Raw genomic sequence first — 12,426 nt, forward strand, 5'->3', positions numbered from 1 at the left:
TAACTCACAGTATGACTGGGGCGGATATTTGGCACAGTGGTTAAGGAACAGTGGCTAAGACACTGCTCAACACACACCCTGGGAAGGCAGCAGATGATGGCTCAAGCAACTGGATCCCTGCCAACCACATGGGAGACCAAATGGAGCTGGCTGGGGCGTTGGCCCAGTGCTATTTGGGGAGTGAACCAGTGGATGAAAGATCTCAGTCTCTCTCCTTGTATGTGCCTTTCAAATAAAATGAAAATAAAATTTTAAAGTATAACCACTTAGTAAAAGTTGAATGTTCTTCCACTAGATATATCATTATATTAAAGCACAGAATGAAAATCAATGTATATGGAGGAAGCACTTTTTGATATTTACTTATTTAAAAAGCAGAGAGAAAGGAGAAACTTTCCATCTGCCCAGCGGCCACCCAGGGCTAGACTGGGCTAAAGCCAGGAGACAGGAGCTCAATCTAGATGCCCCCTGTAGATGACAGAGACCCAATACTTGGACCGTATGTCTCTATCTCCCTGGGCACATTAGTGGGAGCTTGACTGGAACTTGAGAAGCTGGGACTCGAAAAAATACACTGATGTGGGATGCTGGCTTAACCTGCCACACAACTGCAGCCCCTGTAATGATGGAATGCAGACCTCTGAAAATCTCTTCCATAAAGCGATGGAGAGACAGGCAAAAACTGCCAGGATCGGCATTTTCAGAACTCTGGGAATTAACCAGTGGCTTGCAAAAATGGAGGCGTGTTTATCAAAAATGAATCTCAGAACAATGAGCTCCACGACACTAACTTGCCCAAGTTCATCTACTCTTCTCAGCTCCACCATAGCCTTGAAAACCAACAGACTCAGAACCACAGTAAGGGGCTGGGGGGGGGGGGGCAGCAACCAAGAAGCCACGGAAGGGAGCAGAGTGGGCTAGCTGCTGCCCAGAAAGCCACATCCTCAGACGACTGTCACTATTTGACCTGCGTAGCAGTTCCCTGGAAAAAGCCCGTGTACGGGGCTTATCTTTATTTGACCTGACTCAGAGCTTGCTCAATGAGGAAGGTCCTAACACCAGGGCATTTGTTTTTTGAAAAGAACAAGCAGCAATTGTTTTACCATCACAGCTGCCTGAGTTGGAACGAGTACAAGAAAACTTCATAAAGGTCATGGGAAAATGGAACTAAAAGATGAATCTTGGTAAAAAAAAATTTTTAAACCATTCATAGGTTTTTAGAATATTCATTTTCATAAACTTTGTGAGGAAACACCAAAACTAAAACACACACATTGAAAGTCATGGGATTGGGATATCCATAAGAGGTTTTGACAGTGTTTGTAATGTTCCTGGAAATACGTGTGTAGGACTATATACATGCCCAGGAAAGACCTGGGGAGGCCTGAGTTGCTCATATCTGACTAACCTTGAGGACCTGCATAACCAAGAATGGAAGGCTAAGGCAAAATTAAAAATGCCAGAATACTGAAGGTGTGTCCCAACATATAAAGAATCCCTCTACAAGGGGTGGGAGTCTCACTGGCTGTGGGCATTTATGGAAATCTGTCCAATTATTAACTGACCGCTAAGTCAACTGAGCAGACCTTGGTGGCCTCACAAAGAATACAAGGTTTACAGGATGTTTCCAGAAACTCATTCAACAAAAAGCAACAAATAGAAAAGCAAGAACAAACAGGTTGGAGGAGTGGGACAAGAATGATTTCCACAGCTGCTACATTATAATTATTTAAAATGCCCCAGTTGGGGCCAGCACTGTGGCACAGCAGGTTAATACCCTGGCCTGAAGCGCCAGCTTCCCATATGGGCGCCGGTTCAAGACCCAGCTGCTCCACTTCCGATCCAGCTCTCTGCTATGACCTGGGAAAGCAGTAGAAGATGGCCCAAGTCCTTGGGCCCCTGCACCCACGTGGGAGACCCAGAGGAAGCTCCTGGTTCCTGGCTTCAGATCAGCACAGCTCCGGTCATTGTGGCCAACTAGGGAGTGAACCATCGGATGGAATAATCATTCTCTCCTCTTCTCTCCTCTTCTCTCCTCTTCTCTCCTCTTCTCTCCTCTTCTCTTCTCTTCTCTTCTCTTCTCTTCTCTTCTCTTCTCTTCTCTTCTCTTCTCTTCTCTTCTCCTCTCCTCTCCTCTCCTCTCCTCTCCTCTCCTCTCCTCTCCTCTCTCTGTGTAATTCTGAATTTCTAATTAAATAAATAAATAAAATCCCAATTATCAGCAAAGCAATTAGAAGACATGCACATATAGAAAAATAACCAATAGAAAATGTTACTGAGGACGGGGATTTTTGAATGTTTACTAAATGTACTTTAATCAGCTATTATATGTGCAAAGAACCAAATGAAAGAATATCTGCAAAGATAAGTATGAGGATAGAATGTTATCTCACCAGATAGTGAATAGTAATTAGATAGAAATCAGAAAATAACCAGTAGAAATTCTGTTGTTGAAAAAGACATGAACTGAAATGAAGATTGTCTCCAGGGCCTCAGTAACAGATCTGATTTAGCAGAAGACAAAACCAATGAAACTGATTTTAAGCTGAGATAATCCACTCTGAGGAACAGGAAAAAAAAATGAAGAAAAGTAAACAGAGCTTCAGAGGCCTATGGGACATCAGGTGGAACAATAGGAGTCCCAGCAAGAGAGAGGGGGCAGAAAGAGGATTTGAAGAGACCGTGGCCAGAATTGGATGAAAAGGTTTATCTTCATACTCCAGGTAAGAGAACTAAAGAACTACACAACCAGACTTCCCATAATCAAGAGACAAATAGGATATTGAAAATAGCAAGACAGAGGTGACTCCTCAGCTACCTGGACTCCTTGGTGAGATTAGCCGCTGACTTCTCATCCCGCACAATGGAGGTGAAAAGGGATGGGATGATCAGTGTTCAAAGTGCTGAAAGAGAAGGGCTGCTGCTACGGTTGGGGTTTGTCCCGCAGAATTCCTGTGTTACAGACTTCATCCCCAAAGTAATATGTTAATAGTGTTTGGAGGTGGGGCTTTGAGGAGGTAGGTAGGGTTAGACACCATCGTGAGGGAGGGACCACAATGACTGTGTTGCTTATAAGAAGCAACAGAGAGACTTGAGCTGCTTCCTGTGTCTCACCCTGTGATGCCCACCCCCACCCCACTGCCGTGATCCAACCAGATGCTGAGCACATGGCCAGCACTACCTCTTATTAAACTTCCCAGGGGCTACTTCTCTATCCTTTACAAATTGCCTAGTCTCTAATATTCCATTATAGCAACAGAAAGTGGCTAAGATGGCTTCCATCCAAGAATTACATGCCCAGACAAATGGAGAAGTTAAGACATTCCCAGATAATCAAAAAGCGAGAACTTATCACAAGCAGACCTGCCCTACAATACTAAAGGAAGACTCATGCAGAAAGACAGTAGACAGTAACTCAAATCCATATGAAGAGAATAAAGAGCACCAGTAAAGATCATATATACTCAGTTCACATATACTTTTCTTTGTAACCCTTCTGTCATTTAAAAGACAACTGCATCATAAAGCAATCATTATAAAAGTGTATTAATGAGCTCTAGCATAGAAAGATCCATAGGATGGTAAGATTATAAAGGAGGGGAGGGAACAGAATGATACTAGAGGGAAACTCCTGTGCACTACTGTTACCTAAAGTAGACTGTTGAATCAGGGTAAAAGTTGTAATCCCCACAGCAACTACTAAGAAAGTAACTTCTTAAAAAATTAAAAAAGAGGGAGCTGGTGTAGTAGCACCGTAGGTTAATCCTCTGCCTGCGGCACTGGCATTCCATGTGGGTGCTGCATTGAGTCCTGGCTGCTCCTCTTTTGATCCAGCTCTCCACTGTGGCTAGGGAGAGCAGTGGAAAATGGCCCAGGTGATTGGACCCCTTCACCCATGTGGGAGACTTGGAGGAAACTCTTGCATCGTGGCTTTGGATGGGCCCAGCTCCAGCTGTTGAGGCCATTTGGGGAGTGAACCAGCAGGTGGAAGCCTTTTCTCTGTTTCTCCCTCTCTCTCTCTCTGCAACTCTGCCTCTCAAGTAAATAAAATATTGAAAATTATAAAAGAAACAACAAGGATATTAAAATTGTACACTAAAAGATATCCATTTAATGTAAAAGCAATAATGGAACTAGAGGCACGAAAACTATGAGATACAAAAAACAAGTAGAAAAATGACAGCTAGAAATCCTAACATCCGTAATTAGATAAAACATGTTTTAAACACTCCAACCAAAAGGCATGACGAGATATTTTACAAAAAAATGATCCACCTATACTAGCTAAAAAAGACACATTTTGAAGACAGTGGAGTTAAAGGATGGAAAAGATTGTGCAAACAATTATTTGAAATAATTTGAAATAGTTTGAAAGAGGTAGAGCAGCCATACTAATATCAGACAAGGTAGATGTTAAGATGAAAGTAGTTATGAAAGAGAAATTCATATTTTGATGTTTAAAAGGTCAATCCATCAGGAAGACAATAATTATAAACACTTAACAACAGAGGCCCAAAATACGTGAAGCAAAAACTAACCGTTGAAGGGAGACTTCAGCAATACAACAATTCTAATAGTTGGTTCAAAACCCCATTTTCAATCACACAAGTGCACAGGAAACATTCTCCAGGATCCTGTTAGGCCATATGTTTAAAAATATTAGTCACAGGGGCCAGCACTATGGCATAGTGGATTAAAGCCCCAGCCTGCAGCACCCACATCCCATATAGGCACACGTTCGGGTCCAGCTGCTCCACTTCTGATCCAGCTCCCTGCTAATGCACCTGAGAAAGCAGCGGAAGGTGGCCCAAGTCCTTGGGTCTCTGCACCCATGTGGGAAACCGAGAAGAAGCTTCTGGCTCCTGCTTCAGATTGGCTCAACTCCAGCCATTGTGGCCATTTGGGGAGTGAACCAGCAGATGGAAGACCTCTCTCTCTCTCTCTGTCTCTCCTTCTCTCTTGTCTGTAACTCTGCCTCTCAAATAAAGAAGTGAATTTTGTTAAAAAAAAAATTAGTGATACAAAGTTATTCTCCAGTCAGAATACATGTAACGTAGCAATCAGTAACAAAAAATGTCTTCAGAAAATTTAAATTTATAAATGTGTAGAAATTTCACAGTACACTCCTAAATAATAAATGGATCAAAGAAGAACTCAAACAAAATTCAGAAGTAATTCAAGATGAATGAAAACAAAAATACAACATACCAAAGCTTACAGATGCAGCTGAAACAAAGCTTAGAGGAAATTTCATAACTATAAAACCTATATTTTAAAAGGGCAAAATATCCCAATATAAACTTCCACCTTATGAAACCAGCAGAATGAAATAAGCCCCAAGCCAACAGACAAAAGAAAAAGATTGGAGGAGAAAAAATGAAACATAATGAAAAAATTATAAATAAGGCCACAAGCTGGTTCCTTGCAAAGATCAACAAAATTAACAAACCCTTAAGTTAGGCATGAAGGGATATCACATCACTCTTACAGTAATAGAAGTATTATAGGGGGAATGTTATAAACAGTTGTACACTACCAAATGCAATAACCTGAATGAAGTAGGCAAATTCCTAAAAAGAATCAAATTACTAAGACTGGCTCAAGAACAAATAGGAAACAGCCATAGATTTATAACAAATAGACATTAAATTATTAATTTTTAAAAGTTCCCATGAAGGATACCCCAGACCCAGATGGCTTCTTCGGTGAGTTCTAACAAACATTTAAAGAAGGGCAGGTATTTGGCTTAGCAGTGAAGATTCTGGGTGAGACACCTGTATCCCACATCCATGTGCCTGGGTTTGAGGTTCAGCTCTGCTCCCAATTCCAGCTTCCTGATAATATGGCAGCAGGTCAAGACTCAAGTAGTTCAGTCCCTACTATTCACACAGGAGACCTGGGTTGACTTCTTGGCTTCCAGCTTCAGCCTGGCCATTGGGGTATTTGGGGAGTGAACCAGCAGATGGGTGCTCACACTCTCTCATACTGCATCTCTGCCTCTTAAAACAAAACATTTAAAGAAAAAAATCAATACTAGTCCTTCAGAGATTGTGGGAGACACAGAAAAGTGAGCACTTCCCAACACATTCTGTGAGGCACCTTAAGAAAACTACATTATGGAAAAAATGACAGGGCAAAGTTGTTACTTATCAAAAGTCACCTTGAATGTAAATGGACAGTTAAAAGACATAGACTGGCTGGATGGATTAAAAAACAAAACCCATCTGTTTGCTGCCTCACTAACAAAGATGCATGCAGACCAAAAGTGAAAGGATGGAAAAAGATATTCCATGCCAACAGAAACCAAAAAAGAGCTGGTGTAGCCATACTAATATCATACAAAATAGACTTTAACACAAAAACTGTTAAAAGAGACAAAGGACACTATGCAATGATTAAGGGGTCAATTCAACTGGAAGATGTAACTATCATAAACGTATATGCTCCTAATTACAGGGCACTGGCTATTTAAAAGAAATGTTAAAGGACTTAAGGGAGACATAGACTGAAATACAATAGTAATGGGGGATTTTAATATCCCACTTCTAGCAATGGACAGATCAACCAGACAGAAAATCAAAGAAACAGCAGAGTTAATCGGCACTATAGACCAAATGGACATAACAGATATCTACAGAACTTTCCATCCTACAGTTGCAGAATACACATTCTTCTCACCAATGCATGAAACCTTCTCTAGGATTGACCACATGCTAGGCCATAAAGCAAATCTCAGCAAATTCAAAAAAATCAAAATCATACCATGCATCTTCTTGAACTGCAATGCAATGAAGCTGGAAATCAGCAATTCAGGAATCTCTAGAACATATGCAAACACTTGGAGACTGAACAACATGCTCTTGAATGAACAGTGGGTCACTGAATAAATCAAAAGAGAAATCAAAAAAGTTCTGTAAACTAATGAAGATGACAATACAACATATCAAAATGTATGGAATATAGCAAAAGCAGTGTTAAGAGGAAAGTTTATAACAATTGGTGCCTACATCAAGAAATTGGAAAGGCACCAAATAAATGAGCTAGCAGTGCATCTCAAGGATCTAGAAAACCAACAGCAAACCAAACCCAAAACTAGCAGGAGAAAAGAAATAATTAAAATTAAAGAAGAAATCAACAAAACTGAGTACAAAAAAGTACAAAAGATCAGCAAAATGAAGAGCTGTTTAAAAAAAATAAACAAAATTGACACACGATTGGCCCAACTAACCAAAAAAAAGGAGAAGTCCCAAATCAATAAAATTAGAGATGAAAAAGGAAATGTAACAATGGACACCACAGAAATAAAAAGAATTGTCAGAAATTACTACAAAGAGGTGTATGCCAACAAACTAGGAAACCTAGAAGAAATGGAGTCCTGGACGCATACTGCCTACTTAAATTGAGTCTTGAAGATATAGAAAACCTAAACAGACCCATTACCAAGTGGAAATTGAATCAATAATAAAGGCCCTCCAAACAAAGAAAAGCCCAGGATCAGATGGCTTCACTGCGAATTCTACCAGATATTTAAAGAAAAAACAAACTCCACTTCTTATCAAGTTATTCAAAACAATTGAAAGGGAGGGAATCCTCCCAAATTCTTTCCATGAATCCAGCATCACCTTAATTCCCAAACCCAGAAAAGACACAACAGAGAAAGAGAACTACAGACCAATTTTTCTAATGAACATAGCCACAAAAATCCTCAACAAAATTCTGGCCAATCGAATCCAGGAACACATCAGAAAGATCATTCACCCGGATCAAGTGGGATTTATTCCTGGTATGCAAGGATGGTTCAATATTTGCAAATTAATCAATATGATATATCACTAACAAACTGAAGAACAAAAACCATATGACTATCTCAATAAATGGCAGAGAAAGCATTTGAAAAATACAACACCCTTTCATGATGAAAACTCTAAGCAAATTTGGTGTAGAAGGAATATTCCTCAACACAATCAAGGCAATTTATGACAAAACTATGGCCAGCATCCAACTGAGTAGGGAAGAGTTGGAAGCATACCCACCAAGATCTGTAACCAGACAAGGATGTCCATTCTCACCACTGCTATTCAATATAGTCCTGGAAGTTTTAGCCAGAGCCATTAGGCAAGAAAAAGAAAAGAGGATTCAAATTGGGAAAGAAGAAGTCATACTAGAATCATGTCATCTGCAAATAGGGATAGTTTGACTTTAGGGGATCCAAAAGACTCCATCAAGAGACTATTGGAATTCATAGAAGAGTTTGGTAAAGTAGAAAGATATAAAATCACTACACAAAAATCAGCCTAGGTATACACGGACAATGCCATGGCTGAGAAAGAGCTTCTAAGATCAATCCCATTCATAATAGCTACAAAATAAAATACCTTGGAATAAATTTAACCGAGGATGTCAAAGATCTCTACAATGAGAATGACAAAACATTAAAGAAATGGAAGAAGATCCCCCAAAATGGAAAAATTTTCCATGTTCATGGATTGGGAGAATCAATATCATGAAAATATCTATTCTTCCAAAAGCAATTTACAGATTCAATGTGATACCAACCAAAATACCAATGACATTCTTCTCAGATCTAGAAAAAATGATGCTGAAATTCATATGGAAACACAAGAGACTTCAAATAGCTAAAGCAATCTTATACAACAGAAACAAAGCCAGAGGCATCACAATACCAGATTTCAAGACATACTACGAGGCAGTTATAATCAAAACAGCCTGGTACTGGTACAAAAACAGATTGGTAGATCAATGGAACAGAACAGAAATGACAGAAATCAATCCAAGCATCTACAACCAACTTATATTTGACCAAGAAGCTAAAACCAATCCCTGGAGCAAGGACAGTCTCTTTAACAAATGTGCTAGGAAAACTGGATTTGCACATGCAGAAGTATGAAGCAGGACCCATCCTTACACCTTACACAAAAATCCACTCAACATATATTAAAGACCTAAATCTATGACCTGATACCATCAAATTACTAGAGAACATTGGGGAAACTCTGCAAAACATTGGCACAGGCAAAGAGTTCTTGGAAGAGACCCCAGAGGCACAGGCAATCAAAGCCAAAAAAACAAAGGGGATTACATCATATTGAGAAGCTTCTGTACTGCAAAAGGAACACTCAGGAGAGTGAAGAGGTGACTGACAGAATGGGAAAAATTATTTGTGAACTATGCAACTGATGAAGGATTAATAACCAGAATATATAAGGAGATAAGAAACTCCACAACTACAGAACAACCCAGTGAAGAAATAGGCAAAGGACCTAGACATTTTTCAAAAAAGGAAATCCAAATGGCCAACAGACACATGAAAAAATGTTCAGGATCACCAGCCATTAGGGAAATGCAAACCAAAACCACAATGAGGTTCCACCTCACGCCAGTTAAAATGGCTTCTATACAGAATACAGAACCAACAAACAACAAATGCTGGCGAGGATGTGGGGAAAAAGGTACTCTAATCCACTGTTGGTAGGAATGTAAACTGGTAAAACCACTATGGAAGTCAGTTTAGAGATTCCTCAGAAATCTGAATACAGACCTACCATGTGACCCAGCCATCCCACTCCTGGGAATATACCCAAGGGAAATGAAATCAGCAAATAAAAGTTTTCTGCACCCCCATGTTTATTGCAGCTCTATAATGCCCATCAGCTGATGACTGAATAAAGAAATCATGGGATATGTACACCATGGAAGAGTACACAGTGGAAAAAACCCTGACATCTGGTCATTTGCAACAAAATGGATGAATGGATGAATCTGGAAAATATTATACTTAGTGAAATAAGCCAGTCCCAAAGGAACAAATACCATACGTTCTCCCTGATCTGTGATAACTAATAGAACACCTAACAGGAAATCTGTAGAAGTGAAGTTAACACTTTGAGATGCAATGACTTGAACAGCCCTGGTCTTGACTGTCAAGGAACTTTTTTTCTCTTAATGGTAATAGGACTGGGAATGGGAGAGGGAGGGGGAAGTGGGTGGGAGGGCGGGGTATGATGGGAAGAATCACTGTATTCTAAAGTTGTACTTAAGAAAATTGTACTCAATAAATAAAAGGTTTCTTTAGAAAGTAAGAAATAAAATATATGACAACAGTGTGAAAAAAAACTACAGACCAATAACCCTTGAAAATATAAATGCAAAAATCTACAAAGTACTAGCAAAGTGCTGTTGAATGCAGCAATATAAAAAAGATTACACTTATATTTTATCACCAAGTGGACGTATCTTAGGAATGGAAGATTATGAAATGCAAAAGCTAATCAATATGCCATATTATTAGAAAAGAGTAACCACAGGGGATGCCACCATGAATGGGCACAGTCGTGAAGTGAAAAGGCTTTTTTTTTTTTTTTTGACAGGCAGAGTGGACAGTGAGAGAGAGAGAGAAAGGTCTTCCTTTTCCGTTGGTTCACCCTCCAATGGCCGCCGCGGCCAGTGCGCTGCGGCCGGTGCACCGCGCTGATCCGATGGCAGGAGCCAGGAGCCAGGTACTTATCCTGGTCTCCCATAAGTGCCATCCTCCATTGCCCTCCCTGGCCACAGCAGAGAGCTGGCCTGGAAGAGGGGCAACCGGGACAGAATCCGGCGCCTCGACCGGCACTAGAACCCGGGGTGCTGGCGCTGCAAGGTGGAGGATTAGCCTAGTGAGCCGCGGCGCCACCTGAAAAGGCTTTTTCTAAACAAGAGCTTCAGTCTGCGGCTGGGTCACCAAGAGACGGGGTGGGTTGGGGCAGATCTGGCGACTTGGTGGGTTGTGGAGGAAGCTCTGGGGGTGGTGGAGGTGCCTTGGCCATGGCGGAAGCTTCGGTGGAAGAGAAGGCTATGGAGGAGGGGCTGGTGGCAGCCACGGTGGTGGTCCTGGTTCTAGCAGCAGAGGAGGCTGTGGTGGTGGCCCAGGGTCTGGAGACCAAGGTGGTGGTACAGTGCAGGAGGATGTGGTGGTTACCGCGAAGGAGGAAGTTTGGAGGTGGCAAGTATGGTGGTGGTGGTGGACACTACAGTGACTGGGTAATTACCGTGGACAACAGCAATCAGACCGTGGAGCCACGGAAGGTGGCAGCTTTGGTGGCGGCAGCTCCGGCCGCTCCTAGGGTGGTGGTTACAGATCTGGCGGTGGAAGAGGTGGACGTGGTAGCAGAAGGTTCTGAAAACAGCAGAAGTGGGCTGGAGTTCTCAGCAGGAGAGTGAGGATTGTCAGGGCTCTGAGACAGTCGTCCCAGTGCGTTAGAGGAACTGTCAAGTCTGCCACAGAAGGCGCGGTGATCCACAGTCAGACAAGTGACTGCGCCTGAACAGGAAACCCTCCTTGCTCAGGGCTGTCAGCGCCACAGTTTGCAAAAAGCACAGCTGTTGATTACTGTATTGTGGAGTCACTTAGATGCACACTCCTGAGGTCTTTAATCTGTTGCAGCTTTGTCTTTTCATCACATCAGGTACGTTGCCCTGTAAATCTTGGTAGTGGTACCGGGAATAAAAAATTAAGGAATTATTCCCTTTTCAATATTTGTGTAGTTCAGTTTTTCTATATTTTAGTACAGAAACTTTAACACGATGCGGTTTCAAAGCTGTTCCCTTGTGAGTTAACAAGATCGTTGTTAATTACTATTTTATAGGAATTTTGATGAAGTTAATGAAGAAACCCCGCCTGACTTACTGGTCAAGGGGAACCTGTGCTACCCATTTCCAAACCATGATATGAACGGGTACTGACATGTGGAGAGGCAGATATTTGTATGTGTGCAATGTGTGTTTTAGATAAATAGGATTGGGTATTTAAATTAGCATATCTGTGAATTTAATAGCATTAGGATTACCTTCAAATGAAAAATCTCAAAATTCAAAAAAAAAAAGAAATGAAAAATATCTGTGGGGTCTGTTGATTTTTGAAAAATGTTCAAGACCACTTAATAGGAGAAGAATCATCTTTTCAATAATGGCACAGCTGGATATTCTCATGCAAAAAAAGTCAAATTCTGGGGCTGGCGATGTGGTGAAGCAGGTTAAAGCCCCGGCTTGCAGCACCAGCATCCTATATGGGCACCAGTTCGAGTCCCAGCTGCTGCTTCCACTTCAGCCCCCTGCTAAGGCACCTGGGAAAGCAGCAGAGGACGGCTCAAGTCCTTGGGCCCCTGCACCCATGTGGGAGACCTGGAAGAAGCCCCTGGCTCCTGCTTCAGGACAGCTCTGCCCAGCTGTTGTGGCCATTTTGGAAGTGAACCAGTGGACAGAGGAGCTCTGTGTGTCTCTACCTCTCTCTCTGTAACTTTGTCTTTCAAATAAATAAATCTTTAAAAAAAAAAGTCACTCTACTTCACAACATATATAAAAATAAGTTCCAGATGGATCATAGACCTAATGTAAGCTCCATGATTTCTTGCATATGACATCAGAAGCGCA

Source organism: Oryctolagus cuniculus, chromosome 5 (genome assembly GCF_051225735.1).
Source record: "Oryctolagus cuniculus isolate XC-2025 breed Fujian yellow rabbit chromosome 5, ASM5122573v1, whole genome shotgun sequence".
NCBI classification, from domain to species: Eukaryota; Metazoa; Chordata; class Mammalia; order Lagomorpha; family Leporidae; genus Oryctolagus; species Oryctolagus cuniculus.